At 47.9% G+C, this 16140-nt stretch overlaps 1 protein-coding gene across 3 annotated transcripts in view; it reads right to left on the reverse strand.

Moving 5' to 3' along the window:
- The window catches only part of LOC122369861 (MFS-type transporter SLC18B1-like), a 43389-nt gene extending 30564 nt beyond the window's left edge, over positions 1-12825 (reverse strand). The window contains exons 1-2 of one of the 3 annotated variants that reach the window (XM_043344953.1): positions 1756-1818; positions 429-698 (exon numbers count right to left, since the gene is read on the reverse strand). The gene's annotated coding sequence lies outside the window, so the exon portion shown is untranslated. Of the gene's footprint in view, positions 1-428; positions 1819-12356 lie in introns of those variants that run through there. The other 2 variants (XM_043344951.1, XM_043344952.1) reach the window with 2 other exon arrangements.
- Between the last annotated feature and the right edge of the window lie 3315 nt (positions 12826-16140).

The following is a 16140-nucleotide window of genomic DNA, read 5'->3' on the forward strand; positions in this document are numbered from 1 at the left end:
TTTGGCTCGTTGGAAATAAACTTTGGCATTGGAAGATGTCACGGTATTACACTAGACATTGACCACAATTAGATATCAGGTATCAATATCAGTAACATTCAGCTCATCCTCAACACTTAACAATCAGACGGAGAACACTACGGTAAACCTCAGAGGTTTTGGCCATGGTAGGCAATGAGGCATAGCTGCGAGCAGGATCTTCGATCTGAGAAAACATGAAGATGAAATTACATGCATAACACTTGCAATAAAAACAAACTCAAGTGATACTTATCTTTGAAAAATCAGGATGAAAGAACATGAACCTATTTGAAAACATAACAAGCATTAGAGGAATAGTTAATGCATGGTTATTTAAAAAACCTGTTAATATTAAGGTAGTGGATTGTTAAGAGGATCTTAGAATGATCGAGAGATGTTACCAGTACCTTCAGAAGGGTTTCCTTTCGTGGTCACACATTATTGATGTTAACAAATGAACACTGGGTGGTGCACACCCTGAAAGTGACAGCTTCACACAAGCTGTTGTCTATGTTGAAAACTAGGCTTCCTTCCTGTTCAGATTAAGACAGTTGATGGCACCTTTGGTTAGCTTTGTTCAAGGAAGCATTCATTTTGCCAGTGTCGGTAGGGCAGCCTGGCTACATATAGGAATCTTGAGCCAGGCACAGCATACATGTAGTAGTGCATGTCTTGTCCTGAAAAAGGATCAGAGATATATGGCTAAGGAAGTCATGAATGGAATTGACTCAGGCTGCTCTGAGGATGATTGACCACAAAGACATGGCTACTGTGAAAGCCCTGAAATAACTTATGAACTGGTGTGTTTTGAGTGAAGTGGAATATCAAGAACAGCATTAAAAAAGAAGTAAAAATTGACCTAAAAATTATCTTCCAGGTTTAGTTTCAATCACCTAAATCTTACGCGTTTTCATACAAACTAAAATTACCAAGAAATTGCACAATTATCACTAACATGTGGAAACAAATGCTTCTTTCTACTTACTATCCACTTTCATGGATGCAGGATGCATGTGTTTTGAATTCATTATCACAGCAACACAGTTGTACGAGATGCTTACACAAAGTATTATGTTATATGTTGATGTTATTCAGCTAGAGCCTGGGCCAGTGATATTGTATTGTTAAGTTTGTTCAAAACCAATGTCCCAAAATTTGCCAGTTTTGGGTGGGAAATGGCATCCAACTGAAATCAATTTTCCACTTTCATCTCCAATTTTCAAGAACAATTTTTCACTCTGAAATAAAATTTTGGAACACTGTTCACTGTTCATAAGTCATAACACCAGCTTCATTTCTTAGTAATGATAGCTTTCAGAAGACTTCAGTCTTCCTTCATCAGCCTGTCAGGGCTCTAAAAATACATACAAACGAGTAGTGACCAACATAGAAAAGACAATACACCAATGTCGTACGAAAGCTGCCATTGCAAATAGATAAAGCCAGTGTACGCAATCTTTGCAATACGTTTATACTAAATATGCTCACAGCTAAGTCGAAAGGTGTCGCCATGCATCACAATTGATGAAATTCCTTGAAACTTCTTTTTTAACACATTGCTACGCAACAGTGAAAGAATGAGAAAGCATGAGGCTGGCCCACCACCCAGTCAATTACAGCAGTTTGCAAAGTTGCACACAGTTACTCAGAAAGGCCTTTGTTCACACAATTCCATGCATAATGAAGAGCCAATTTTTTAATGCACACGATAGTTATTAAATACTTAGCCAGCACAATTTGTAAGTCGTAAAATGAAGGGAGAACACCATGGAACCGCGTGAAACCACAAGCCGCCTTGTGTATAAATATGAAGCGCAATGTATTGAAACACGAGCGCCAGCTGCGCCGCGCTTAAGCGCAGCCATATCCTAGGATAATTTTCGGTATATAGTAAAAAGCTCCCAGTTCTAGTTGTTGTTCTAGATGATATAGTATAATTCTAGTATATACTAGGAAAAACTTTGGAGTACCCGACTCTTTAGTGCCCTGGTGATGCCATGACTAAATTTAATTGGAAAGTCTTGCTTGTGACGGAATATTTTTCATCTTAAATTAAGCGCTAACTTCTTGCATTTTTCCTCACCTTTAAAATGAATGGCCATATATCTCAGTACCTACTGGTGCACACAGGCCTACGAAAAAAAATATTTGATCCATATCCATAACGACAGAGTGTGAATCTGGTTATCACGGACAGATTTTCTCCAAACTATGCATTTGCATGGTCTGATCATGGTGCAGATGATCAACGTGCACGTGTCTGATGTATTTTCAGTAAGCAAAATACGCGTTAAGTGATTCAGGCACTAAAACTCTGTTCTTAGGTTTGCCAGGCTATGGTGAACTTCATTTCACCTTTCGAACGTTGTTTGCTCTGTTTCTTTGCTTTCAAATTCAGGTGATCGTCGATCGATTTTATGTTCCGTAGTGATATGCGTCGAACTCGAATCGCTTTTCTGGCCTGACAAGTGGTCTGGAGAAACAGGTCCCAGGTTCATTTTGGGTTAGCGTCATGAACTTTTTCTGAAGGTGAAATGTTGATCATCTCGAGGGTACTCAAATTTCGTCGCGATTTGTCGTTTTTTGCGCGAATTATTTGTAAAAAAAAGAACTAAGGGGTCCGTTCGACCTTAGATAAGCGCGAGGATTTTTTCAAAACACAAATTTGGCTCGAACCTTTTGAATGGAAAGACTCGCAAGGACAGAGCCCCGCTAAACGGAGCTTGTAGCGTTGGCCCTGCCCTCTACCTTCCGTTCGCCCAATTCCTGATATATGGCAGGATTTAGAGACGGGCAAGGCCGCGCACAACCGGTCCCCTGACTGCCTTCGACTGGCTACGGCCTGCCACCAATCGCAACCATGCCCGTCAGGAGGCTCATGAACACCGAGCCCCCGTCGCGCTTCGAACCCGGACTGTTGTAACCGGGACGCGTGCTCTCTCCACGCGTAGTCCAACGCTCTAACGACTGAGCTAACAACGCATGCTCGTAGAATGTTATGCTCCGTTTTTCGCTCGTGACCTGGCCTTATGTATCAGAGAATGATCTTTGGGTGCAGGGACCCTCAATCTTAAAACCGTGTCAGAGTCCCTGTTGCTCACAGAGCTCCAACTACCGCTGGGGGCCAGGTCAGTGACCTTGATGCCGCCATTTGTGAAAAAATGGGAGCAGTGAGCCATGTCCGAGAGGCCCCGCACACCAGACCCCTTCTGGAGACGGCCGCGCCGCGCACATGGGCCCCGAATGGAGGCCTGTCGGCGAGGGGTTCTGCGGAAACGGCCGGCCTGCAGCACTGGACGGAACGGCTCTCCCAGCTAACTGCCCGTGACGGCCGTCTGCCGCGCCGCAATGGCAAACGGCACGGCAACAGGCCAACTCGCCTGTTTTCCTAACGGTATCAAGATGTCAGGACTGCTAAAATAACAGCAATTTTCTCGACTGTGATCGCAGCTCTTCAACAGCGTGGCATAACTTCCTAACTTTTTGGTATGCTTCACCTTACATTTTTTTTTCCGTGCGGATGCAAATCTTATCCCCGTTTCACTGGAAATAACCTTTGACACCAAGCCACGTTAACCCACGCCCATGTCCGGGCTATTCCGCATTCAGCCGAACGCGCCCTGTGGGGGGGGGGGGGGCGCTGGCTTACTTCCGAACAGTGGGTTTTATGTTAACACTCAGAACAGTGTTAGGCTCTTAGCGAAAGTCTTTCACCATGGGGCCTCAGGCCGGTTTAAGGTGGTACAGAATGCAGTTGGGCACTCGTAAGTCGTAGGCCCCCTGGGAGCAGGGGCCTGCTGGCCGTTATGGAGACTGGCGTGATTCGTCATCGGAATCTCACGTGAGCGGTGAAAAGAGACCTTCAGAAGCGGACTTACCTATTTCGGGGCCTTTGTGATTCTAAAAGGGCCGGCGCAAGTGTCTTCGGAAAACCCCTGCGGCCTGCCTTCACATTTTCGTTTGAAAAAGGCACGCTTCCTCCCTGCAGACTGGTTATTGATTCACCTTTTTGGATTGAATCAACCATTGATTCATCTGATTGTTTTTTTAATTATTAAATCACCGTTCGAGTCCTTAAAAAAATCGGTGATTCGATTCCTTTTGATTCAGAGGATAAAAAAGGGAATGATTTCCGATCGCGTTTGATTTAGCCAAAAAGTTATTGAACGATTCTTTTTTCGATTCGATTAAAAACATCCCTGATTCAGGGATGCCTAGTCAGTGGCGCAGCCAGGGGGGGTGAAAGGGGTGAGATCTCACCCCCGTCTCTTATCCTAGGGGCCCACCGTTGATTCGAACTGTAACGTTATGCAGCCTGACAATTTTTTTATCAGTCTAATGTCAAGGTCCGTCATAGGACTGAAAAACAGTTTTCAGGCCTGATAGCCCCCCTTTAGGATTTATAGTCCCATTTTATGATTTAAGGGGGTACATCCAAGGCCCGATTAACCTAATCCAAGGCATAGGAGGGCCCGTTTCATGGCATGAGAGGGCCATTTCAGGCCTGAGAGCGCCCATTTCAGGTCTGTGAGGGCCCATTTCAGGCCTGAAAGGGCCCAGTTGAAGCTTAAGAGGGCCCATTTCAGGCCCTAGAGGGCCTGTTTGAGGCTTGAGAGGGGCCCATTTCAGGCCTGAGAGGGCCCATTTGATGCCTGTGAGGGCCCATTTCAGGCCTGAAGGGGTCCATTTCAGGCCCTAGAGGGCATGTTTGAGGCTTGATAGGGCCCATTTCAGGCCTGAAAGGGGCCCATTTCAGGCCTGAAAGGGGCCCATTTCAGGCCTGAGAGGGGCCAGTTCAGGCCTGAGGGGGCCCATTTCAGGCTTGAGAGGGCCCATTTCATGCCCTAGAGGGCCTGTTTGAGGCCAGAGAGGGCCCGTTTGAGGCCAGAGAGGGCCCGTTTGAGGCCAGAGAGGGCCCGTTTGAGGCCTGAGAGGGCCCGTTTGAGGCCTGAGAGGGGCCCATTTCAGGCATAAGAGGCACCATTTCAGATCTGAGATGGCCCAGTTACGGTATGAGGGGGCCCTTTTTCGACATGATAGGGACCATTTCCGGGCTGAGGGGGCCCATTTCAGGTCTGAGAGGGCCCATTTCAGGTCTGAGAGGGCTAATGTCAGGCCTGAGAGGGCCCATTTCAGGCCCTTGAGGTCCTGTTTGAGGCCTGAGAGGGGCCATTTCAGGTCTGAGAGGGCTAATGTCAGGCCTGAGAGGGCCATTTCAGGCCTGAGAGGGGCCCATTTCAGGTCTGAGAGGGCCCAGTTCAGGCCTGAGAAGACTCATCCCAGGAATGAAAGGATCATCCTATGTGTGGGAGGGTCCGTACTCCGTGCCTGGTCTGGGTCTGAGAGGGCCTATCCCAATCCTGATTGAGCCGATATCATGTTTGATATTGGTCAACTCACCACATGTATATTGATGGCCCAGTTCATGTCTAATGGGCCCATCTCAAGACTCAGAGATTTTATGCTTCAGGAAGCCTACCCCAAGCGTGAGGGGGCCCATAGAGGTTTTTGAGGCTCATGGAGGTCCCGCAGTACGATATGTCAGCCTCTGAGAAAGCCACGCAGGGCCCTTAAGATGCCAAGCCGACATCTGAAAATTCCTCTTCTCTTCAGGCCTGTGCCTGCCTCACCGCCCGGCCTTGGCCCGGCCCCACCCTGACGTCTAGGGGTGCCTAGGTATTCATCAGGGCTCCACGCCGGTCCATGATGGCTCCAAACTGACACCTGAGGCTCCTGCACCGGCTTTTGAGGGGCCCACCGACCTCTGATAGCCACCACGCAGGTCTCAAAAGACCATGTTGATTGTTGATAGCTAAACCCCCAAGTCTTGGAAGGCCTGTGCTCTATGCAGATTCTTGATAGCTTTACGAGGGCTTGTAAACATCCCGAACTGGCTCTAGCCTAGCTCGACCGCGCCCCGCAGAGCAGGGCCCCAGGCTTTCCAGTTTTACGCCCCTAGGGGATGTTTGAATATTCCCTTCTAACCTGACTCCAGGGTCACGTAGCGACAAGTGCGGCGGTAGGCGGCTTTCTAAAGAGCGTCGAAAATCATGGAGAAATTACTTCAGTCATGTTGCAGTTCAGACCAAAGCCCACGTCATCATGTTCATCGAAGGAAAATTTTCGCCTATTTCGACACTCGAGGACATATAAAGCTATAGCGCGCTGAAAGTGGGTTCGATAGCTCTCTAACGCCTGCAATCAGCCAGGGGGGGGGGGCGTATCGGCCAAACCCGATCATAATTTAAGAAGGCTAGAAAGACGAGAAAAGCAACAGATAGCTGTAGGATGCTTCAGAATCGTAGAGGTCATTTTTCGATTAGGTCATCGCTGAGGTCATTGAAGATGAAATTATGATAAAATTATGATAAACAAAAAGACAAGATTACGACGAAAAAATTCTAGTTTTTATATTTTCACAAATAACCGTATAACTCGTGAACCAAAGAGCTAGAGCTTCGCGGAACAACTCATTCGATAGGCCTTTCAAAACGTTTTCGCTTTTAAGATTTGACCTCAATGCCTCATGTCAATGGTTTGGCAACAGAGCAGAGGGCAAAACCATCTAAATAGTCGCATTTTACCAAAATAGTTTTGCTAAAAACTTTTGCAAGAACTTTGATGCGAAAAATTATGAGACATTTACTTTGTCATCATTCTCTTGTTAACATGCATCGAATGTTAATACCTATAATTTCACATAAAAAGTTCAACTCCAAAATGTGACCGCAGATCAAGGTCATGCCCTTACTTGAGAAGTTCATGATGGTCATCAACTGATCCGTATGGATCATTTAACACCTTCAAGACAATTTAATTACTCTACCTCGTCTCCTATATCCAAAGTAGGTAATAGTCGAAAAACTGATGTTGATCTTTTTTAAAAGCTTTTTGACCTAGCCCGACCATTTGAGTGGCCGCTGGCCATCAATTGCACGCTGTCCATCAAATATAGGCAGAATGGTCGTGTTTCTGTAAATATGCTGTTGTTTTTTATGTGCCTCTTCAGATCAAGAGATATTTGTCCTTTTCCCCGATTTGGCTGCTAATGATCAGGACAATGATCTGAACTTTCGTTGTTGGTAAGGGGCCCCCATTAGGTTGAGGGGGGCCCACTTTGCTGGGGGGCCCATCGCGAACGTCTCTCACCCCCGTCGCCAGAGTTCTGGCTGCGCCACTGTGCCTAGTAGGTAATCCGAATTGTATTAGGTAGTTGAGTTCTTTTTGTTGTTATGCAATTATCATCACATGGCAGTAGTGTTAACATTTGTCGACAATGAACTATGTTCACTTCAATTCTTTTTTTGGAATTCAGTTAATCGTAGGGTGATTTAGGATAATCGAGGTGATTTCTTTAAGTGTCAATTAAAAAAACACATGGCCGTGATGGGTCATCAAATGTTAATTGTATTCCATTTAAATCACATTTCTCGACCAGTCCCAGTTCTCCCCATCATCTGTCCCACTTCTCCTGGACGTGTCCCAGTTCACCCCATTGTCAACCTTACCTAAAATTTAAATTTTAGAAGTACCTAACACGTGAACAAACACGCATAAAAACAGTAAAGAATGAAGTAGAAATAAACCGTTTACCAGTAAATGCAATCAATTTATTTAAATATTAAATATTCTATTTTTTCACGATTTTTCAAAGTTGACGTCAAAATAATGCCCCACTTCTCCCCAGTCTCCCCTACTTTTTTATCTAATCAACCCTGATTCCCAATTTCTTTGACTCAACCATGACTCAACCATGGCTTGTGAATTGAACAATCCTGACGGTGAATCAAACCTTTGTGATTCAAAAAATTTTGGTTGATTCAATCCAATCGAATCAATCACAGGGAATCGAACACCAGTCTGCCTCCCTGTCCTTAAACTAGGCTGCAACTTTACAGGGTGTCCCAAAATTAACCCGCGCCCCGCTGGGGGGGGGGGGGGCAGAATCTGCCCCCTCCCGTTTTTCGCCAATAACTTCTAAACGCGTTACGCCAGCGACGTCAAACTTTCAGTACCTTATTATACATCAATTTGACACGTTCCCTGAAAATTTGAGCGAAATCCGTCGGAAAATTTTTGAGAAATTGACGTTTTAGTGACGTCATGTTCGCCATTTTCGCCTAAAAAACGGCAAAATTTCAAACGCCGCTAACATCTTCATTTTTAAAGGAATCAAGACGTAACAAAAAAGGTTATACGTGATTCTACTTTGTCTATCAAATGGCTATCTCGGTTTTTTGAAAATTTTGGATTTTGGCCCAAATTTTTTTCAAAAAACTGACTTTTTTGGAAAAATAATTATAAAATCCAAAATTTTGAGTGTATCGAAAAACCGGAATATATGTCAGAGAAGTGGTCTATGTGCACCCACATACCAATTTTTAGAATAATCGGTTCAAAAATGTGGGAGTTATTCAAAATTTTATGACGTCATGACACACAAAAATTTTGAAAAATGGATTTTTTTGGAAGTTTTAGACCTCGTACGGAAACGAAAATAGCACTATTCGATTCGCCGTGAAAAACTGCATCAGATTGACACCTTTTTAGGCCTTAACAACCAACTTCAAAATTTGACCTCACTTGACCTGACCTTGACCTGACCTCGACCTCAAATTCATCCAGAGGTGGTCCATATCACTTATTGAGTGTGCCTATTGAATTCTATGCGTAAAATGACCCATAAAACATGTGTCGCACATGCCCTTTTCTATATTTTGTTTTTGGTGACCTGACCTAACCTGACCTGACCTTGAACTTCACCTTTGAATGACATTGCATGCAACGAATATTGTCTTGGTAGTCTAAGAACACGTTTTGGGCAATCAGTCTCAGTCCATTCTTCGGCAACTACGGTGCAAGGCCGATACTGTAGAAACTTGCATGCTGTACCCTTGACCTGACCTTGACCTGACCTCTGACCTATTTAAGCAAAAAAAAATTGGCTCTTAAGATCCGCCTTGTTGAGAGCTTTCGATTGCCGTTTTCCCCGTCTTTCTACGACCATCGGTTCGGAAGTTAGACAGGGGGCAGAATCTGCCCCCCCCCCCCCCAGCAGGGCGCGTGCCGCGTATGGCTGAAAAGCCCAGCGGGGTGCGTCACACCCTCCCACAACCTTTGTTTTGCCTTCTACTGCGCAATATCAATATGATTTCACCGGTACTGGCTCCCAGACCATATTGGCTACATTCTAGTCACGTGGCCTTCGAATTTGTGTGACCCTGACCGGTCAAGGGGTGTACGGAGGTCATTTCCGGGGCAGTAACCGGCGCGCGCGGACCAGGTGTCCAGGATGGCGAAACTGCGGAGCAAATCGTCCCGCAGCGGGGCAGTCGGCATGGTTGCCGGTGGCATGACCCACGGCCAGGTCGCCGAGGTAGGTACTGGGCATGAGTTGTCGCACGATTTGGCGCTGGTTATCACGCGACAGAAGCGGATAGACGCCTGGGAACAAGCTAGGTCGCGGCAGGAAGACTTCCGCCAGCCGGGTATAGCGCAGATCGTCATCGCGAAGTGCGGAGCTAAAGACGGGCTTATCCACAAGGAAACTGGCAAGGAGGCTGATTGCCAACAGTCATCCGGTCTTCAAATTGATAATCCATCGGTACCGGAGGATGTCTCTAAAGCTGAAGCCCAACAAGCCACGTGTACGTTTCGGCCGAAAACTTCTGCTGAACATGCCCAGGGCCATTTTTCAACAAGTCGGCGCCCCGGCTCATCGAGCTAGAACGACGAAGGACTGGAACAGATCGAACTTCCCAGCATTCTGGGAGAAGGACAAATGGCCGGTGAATAGCCCCGACCTGTCACCGATAGAAAATCTTTGGGCGATCGTCCTGTACCTCAGAGGTGAGCAAAACGGCGCCAGGATAATCTGAACGCACGCTGACCTGGAACGTTCGATCTTCTGATCCAAGATCAGTCCACAGAAACTGGACATGTTGATGTCTGATGTCCCGGACCGTATGCTTTCCCGCATCAGGGGAAAGGTGGGATGCATATGTAAGAAAAGTGCGCCTCTCATTTGTGTTATTTTCATGAAATTGACGCTGGAAAGGTGTGACATTATTTTTGGGACACCCTGTAGATGTGTGTACGCGCTATGCACGATCTTCCGCCGCTCCTAGCTATGGTAAATCGTTTTTATGACAAGGGAAGCTCACATACCTTAACCCGGCGGCCGCTGGGCCTCCGCGCCACCCGCCGGCCGCTGGGGGGGGGGGGGGGGGGCATATACCGGGTGATCATTTGGGAATGAGATAAAGTAAGTGGCACGTGCAGATGTGTATTCAATAGCACACCAGACAAAAGACACGTCATTAGACTCGTCATCGTGGGACATTTTGTACTGCACACTATTATACACCTGCAAGCCACTGTTCATCTACAGCAGCCAGCAGGTGCTCAAAGTGGCCACCCCCTTCTGAGCGGCACAGCTCAGCCGACGGCGTGTGTGACGCGCCATTTTTCGCAGCTGCTCTTCGTCCATGTTGCGGGCGAAGTCCTCAACCAGTTCCTTCAGCTGTTCCAGCGTTTGGGGCTCGCTGCGCACGATCTGAGCCGTCACCAATGACCAGAAACAAAAGCCCAGACAAGACAGGTCGGGACTGTACGGCGGCCATCGGTGTTCACTGTTCCGGGAGATGACGCGGATGGCCAGGATGGACTCCTGTGAATTCTGGCTAACCCATGATGAGGAGTGGTTTGAGCGTGTACTCTGGAGTGACGAAAAGTGGTTTGTTCTGCATCCGTCTCCAAACAAGAAGAACACCGTGTGCTGGTCGCCAGAGAATCCGAACAAGCTCGTGCCATGCAAGAAGGCCCATGGGGCAGAAGGCGATGGCGTGGGTGGGCGTGGTGGATGGGAAGTGCCAGCCAGTTCACTGGTTCACTGGCTACGTCAACAGCGACGCCTACCTGGAGATGCTGCAGACGGTGGTGTGGCCTGCGGTGAGGGCTCGGGCGACGCGCCACCAGTACTGGTTCCAGCAGGACGGCGCGCCGCCGCACGTCACTGCTCCCGTGATGGACTTCCTCCACTCGAATTTCGGCGGCCGCGTCATTTCCCGGAATAGTGAACACCGATGGCCGCCATACAGTCCCGACCTGTCTTGTCTGGACTTTTGTTTCTGGTCATCGGTGACGGCTCAGATCGTGCGCAGCGAGCCCCAAACGCTGGAACAGCTGAAGGAACTGGTTGAGGACTTCGCCCGCAACATGGACGAAGAGCAGCTGCGAAAGATGGCGCGTCACACACGCCGTCGGGCTGAGCTGTGCCGCTCAGAAGGGGGTGGCCACTTTGAGCACCTGCTGTAGATGAACAGTGGCTTGCAGGTGTATAATAGTGTGCAGTACAAAATGTCCCACGATGACGAGTCTAATGACGTGTCTTTTGTCTGGTGTCCTATTGAATACACATCTGCACGTGCCACTTACTTTATCTCATTCCCAAATGATCACCTGGTAGTTGCCCCCCTTTACTTCTGCGACGATATCGTCGCAACGCGAAGAGATAGAGAAACGAAACTTTGCACACATCTTCCTGAATACCTAGCCGAGGTTGTGTCCAAATTTGGTGTCAATCCCATTTGAAATGACGTCACAGTGACGTCATAAGTGAAATCATAGATTTGCGACTCTCATATTCCTCACGATACATCAGATATATGGGACCGAACCGAATATAAAGGGTCGATTATTGGTCAGAAACTAGATGGAAGTGTAGTTAGATGTTTTAGGATGACAGCAGGTGCTGTCTAGTTCATTTACAGTTGAGTTTCATGCTCAGCGTCATCAGAAACGGTCCATATCGGAAAACGACAAAACTTTATGACGTCACTGTGACGTCATCTTAGGTACTACAACCACCAAACTTTCCTCAAACATTGCCTAGGTATTCATTTGAAGCTATGCCAAGTTTCACGTTCGTAGCTCATCAGGTTTCGGAGATATTTTACAAAACGTAAAGGGGGGGGGCAACTTTATGCCCCCCCCCCCTCAGCGGCTCGTGGGTTAACACCCTTCCGAAAACCACAACATTCTGAGGACGTGTCCCCACTTTGGCGTGCGAAATGATACGCCAGTGTGACGTCACACCTCGATGTCTCCACTTCGCCTGAATATGCTGATCCGAATCCGCTAGACCTAGATTCTTAAATTGTTTTGCAATCGTAATCTACTTGCGTTCCTAATCTTCATCCACTTGTCCCCTTCCTTCTACGATGCTCCTTAATCGTCGGAAATCTTGTCCCCACTTCGTCGGAATTTTTCGGAGTCCTCGCTAAGAGGCGCTTGTCAGTATGTGTGTGTGTGTACCTGTGTGGGAGAGAGCTCACCTGGTGACCGTCCGAAGCGGAAGGAAGCAGCACGCCAGCGGTCAGCTGTTGTCGTCGACCAGTCTGCAGCACGTGGCACCACTGGGTACAGTACGGGCAGCACTGGGTGCAGCACGGGTACCACTGGGTACAGTATACGGGCACCACTGGGTGCAGCACGTGGTCGCAGTGTCGGCGGTCGGTGACGACCAGTGGCTGGTCGGGCGGGGTCGGCGCCGTCGTGCGGCCGGTGCCGGTGTCTGGCTGTCGGCTGGGACGGTGGTCTATGGAGCCGTCGCCCCGCTCAGGTGTTGCAGCCCAGTGTCGATTGGGGTGATTGGGGTCTGGGGCCGGCAGGCTGGGCAACAGCTGCTGCGACCGCTGAGCTGGGGCCGGCGGGAGGGGGTACGGATGAGGAGGGACCACAGGGACGAGGAGAGCCGCACACTGGAGCCGCTCGACACGGACTGACCGACTCCAGTCGGCCGGCTCGCCTGTATAAACACGGCCGACGGCGAGACGCCCCTCCGGACCGGCGGCTGCCCCACTCCGTCCTACCGCCAGCGTCATTCACACACTCAGTCCATCAGTCAGTCAGTCAGTCAGTCACATTCAGTCCGTCAGTCACACATTCAGTCCGTCAGTCCGTCACGCACTCAGTCCTTCAGTCAGTCAGTCAGTCAGTCAGTCCGTCAGTCAGTCCGTCAGTCAGTCCGTCAGTCAGTCCGTCAGTCAGTCAGTCACACACTCTGTCCGTCAGTCAAACATACAGTCCGTCAGTCACACTGGGCGGTAGTGTGACTGCCGGTTTCGCTCCCGGAGCAGTCTCGCTGTGTGCGCGTCTCAGCGCGTCGGCGGCCGTCGGTCCGTCGGTCCGTCGGTCCGTCGGTCCGTCGGTCCGTCGGTCCGTCGGTCCGTCGGTCCGTATCGTGTCCGTCCGTCGGTCTGGATGGTCCGTCGGTCTGGATGGTCCGTCTGGTCTGGATGGTCCGTCGGTCTGGATGGTCCGTCCCGTGTCGGTCCGTCGGTCTGGATGGTTCGTCGGTCTGGAGTTGGATGGTCCGTCTGGTCCGTCGGTCCGTCGGTCTGGATGGTCCGTCTGGTCCGTCGGTCTGGATGGTCCGTCTCGTGTCGGTCTAGATGGTCCGTCTGTCCGTCGGTCTGGATGGTCCGTCGGTCCGTCGGTCCGTCTGGTCTGGATGGTCCGTCTCGTGTCGGTCCGTCGGTCTGGATGGTCCGTCGGTCTGGAATTGGATGGTCCGTCTGGTCCGTCGGTCCGTCGGGAGGGAATCTGGATGGTGTACCGCTTAGGGCCGGTCGGGAATGCCTTCCGGTAGTCGGTCAACATCTCTTAAAGCTTGTTAACCCTATTAGTGGCAGGCTCCTGGCTACCCCCTGTTAGTGGCAGGGGGGGCTGTTTACGACCCCCCTTGATATCTCGAGTTCTAACCGATTTTCAAAATTCAAACGGCATTCGATTTCGCTCAACGAGATCTACATTTCTAAAAAAAATAGAATTGAAAAATGTCAATAGGGGGGTAGAGGGGGGTAAAAACGGACAAATTGCAGATACATTTTAGACTGTTTATCACGGCCAGGTTTCTGAACCAATCTTAACGCAACTTTTGCCGATCGATAGAGAATGAACCAGGAATTCACATGGATCCTAAAAATATGCATTTTCAAAAATCATAGGCGGATACAGATCATTGAGATTGGGGGTACACAAAAAGTATAGTAAATAAGGTTTTTGTTGGTACTGTTTCTAAAAAGGGTGGCAATGGTCTTGTTATGTTACAATTTTCTTATGAGAGAACGACTAAAATTGTATTGGTCATGCATAGGCGGTGTCAGGGCACCTATGTTGGGAGGTAAAAAATAACCCCCCTTTTTGGACGCCTGGATCCGCCTATTATAGCAAAAACGTGTCAAAAGAGGATGCACAATAACTTTGTAGGGTAGCCTGGGGCAAGACGCCCCAGATAATTTATTTTGCTACATAACTTTTGTCCCACATGACCTGGAGGGCTAAATTTGTGCTCAATGCGTTCTTTGGACATTTTACTTTAAATTCCACCCCTCAAATTACTTCACCTATGATCGGACTCCCAGCTAGGGAGCGATTTGTGAAGCAACTGCAAATGGGGCATTTTGCCCCAACCCCAGGGCAAAACGCCCCACGGCCTGGGGCAAGAAGCCCCATACTCTAGATTAAAGATTAAACATGGTAGTTGGCTAAATCTTATATGAGAGGTCCTTTACACCTCTGGAGGCACGGCACTGAAGTTACCACATTCCATCTTATCAGGTGTTCAGCTATGACGCTATTGTATGAGCAGCTTTTTCATCTGCCTCATAAGGCCAAATAATAAATTATTGCAATGCAAATGGTAACAAAATAATTCCTTTGCCATCCAGTTGCTGAGAAAAATACATATAAATGCATGATAACTTACTGTTTGACAGCTACCGAACATTAGAAAGTGGGTAGTCCGAACAACACATGAGGTAAAACGCCCCATGGGGCTTTTTGCCCCGCGACCTACTGGGGCGTTTTACCCCATCAAGTAGTTCGGTCAGAGAACAACGCCTTGCGCTCCAGCAAGACATAATTTAACACGAACCAACCCGGCATTATAAGCGTTAGACAATAGTTGTTCAAAATACGTTTCAGTCGCTAGCCTGATATGGACCATAAAAGAACGCCATGATGCATAATCAGACAACAAAACATAAAAATCACTCCAAAAACACATTTTTGGCTATATCTCCCTAAAGAGTTATCACAATTTCTTTTTCAGTTTGCTCATATAATGATCATATAGGGCACGTTTTATAGAAGAGAGGATGTTTCCCCAGAACCTTGCCAGTTCCGAGAAACATCGGTGAGGCGTTTTACCTCGGCGGGGCGACTTGCCCCGGTCTACCCTATATGTTATCACATGATACCTTTCATTCACTGTTCGTAAAACTGGTGCAGCATCGTGATCTTCGCCCAAATGACTCGCTTCACGAATAGGACCCCCCCAATTCCCAGTGCTCTGGAGCCGCCCCTGGTTAAGTTATGAACTTGAAATTTTCAGGGAATGTGCCCAATTTAGTTTTAGGAAAAGTCAGAAAATTTCAGCATCGTAGCTTCAGCGGTTTCGGAGATATTCCCGAAAAACCTGAGAGGTGGATAAAAACAACCCCTCCTGCCACTAATAGGGTTAACCCGCGCCCTGATGGGGGGCCATTTTGGCCCCCCTGTGGTTTTTCTTAAATAGCAAAAAAACGGCGGCGCGCAGCGCCGCCAAATTTTGGGTACCTTACCGGGCATCAATTTGACACCTTCACACAAAATTTCAAGTCACAGGTCACCTCAGGTCAGGAGTTATTGAGGTCAAACTGAGGTCATGTTCGAGTAAAAATGAGCAAAAAACATGACATCTTGAAACGCTCACCAATTCTACAGTTAACAAGCAATTTTAAAGTTTTTTATGTGGTTGTGTAGAGAAAAGACAGCGCTACAAAACTGCTATCTCGGATTTTCGAAATTTTGGGATTTTGACCCCCAAAAATAAAAAAATGATTTTTTTAGAAAAACTCAAAAAATTCCAAAAAAATTTCGAATTTCGAAAGAACCGGAATATATGTGATAGTCTCTGCGCTCTTCGATATACAAACCAAATGTTAGATCGATACCTCTTTTTTTGGCCAAGTTATAGCAAAAAAACTGTTAAAAATTGATGGCGTCAAATTTTTGAACTCAATTTTTAGCAATTCTAGAGCTCGTAGCGCAAAACGGAGATCACCATTGAACTTC

This window comes from Amphibalanus amphitrite, unplaced genomic scaffold (genome assembly GCF_019059575.1).
Source record: "Amphibalanus amphitrite isolate SeventyFive unplaced genomic scaffold, NRLGWU_Aamphi_draft 001080F_arrow, whole genome shotgun sequence".
In the NCBI taxonomy this organism is placed as follows: domain Eukaryota; kingdom Metazoa; phylum Arthropoda; class Thecostraca; order Balanomorpha; family Balanidae; genus Amphibalanus; species Amphibalanus amphitrite.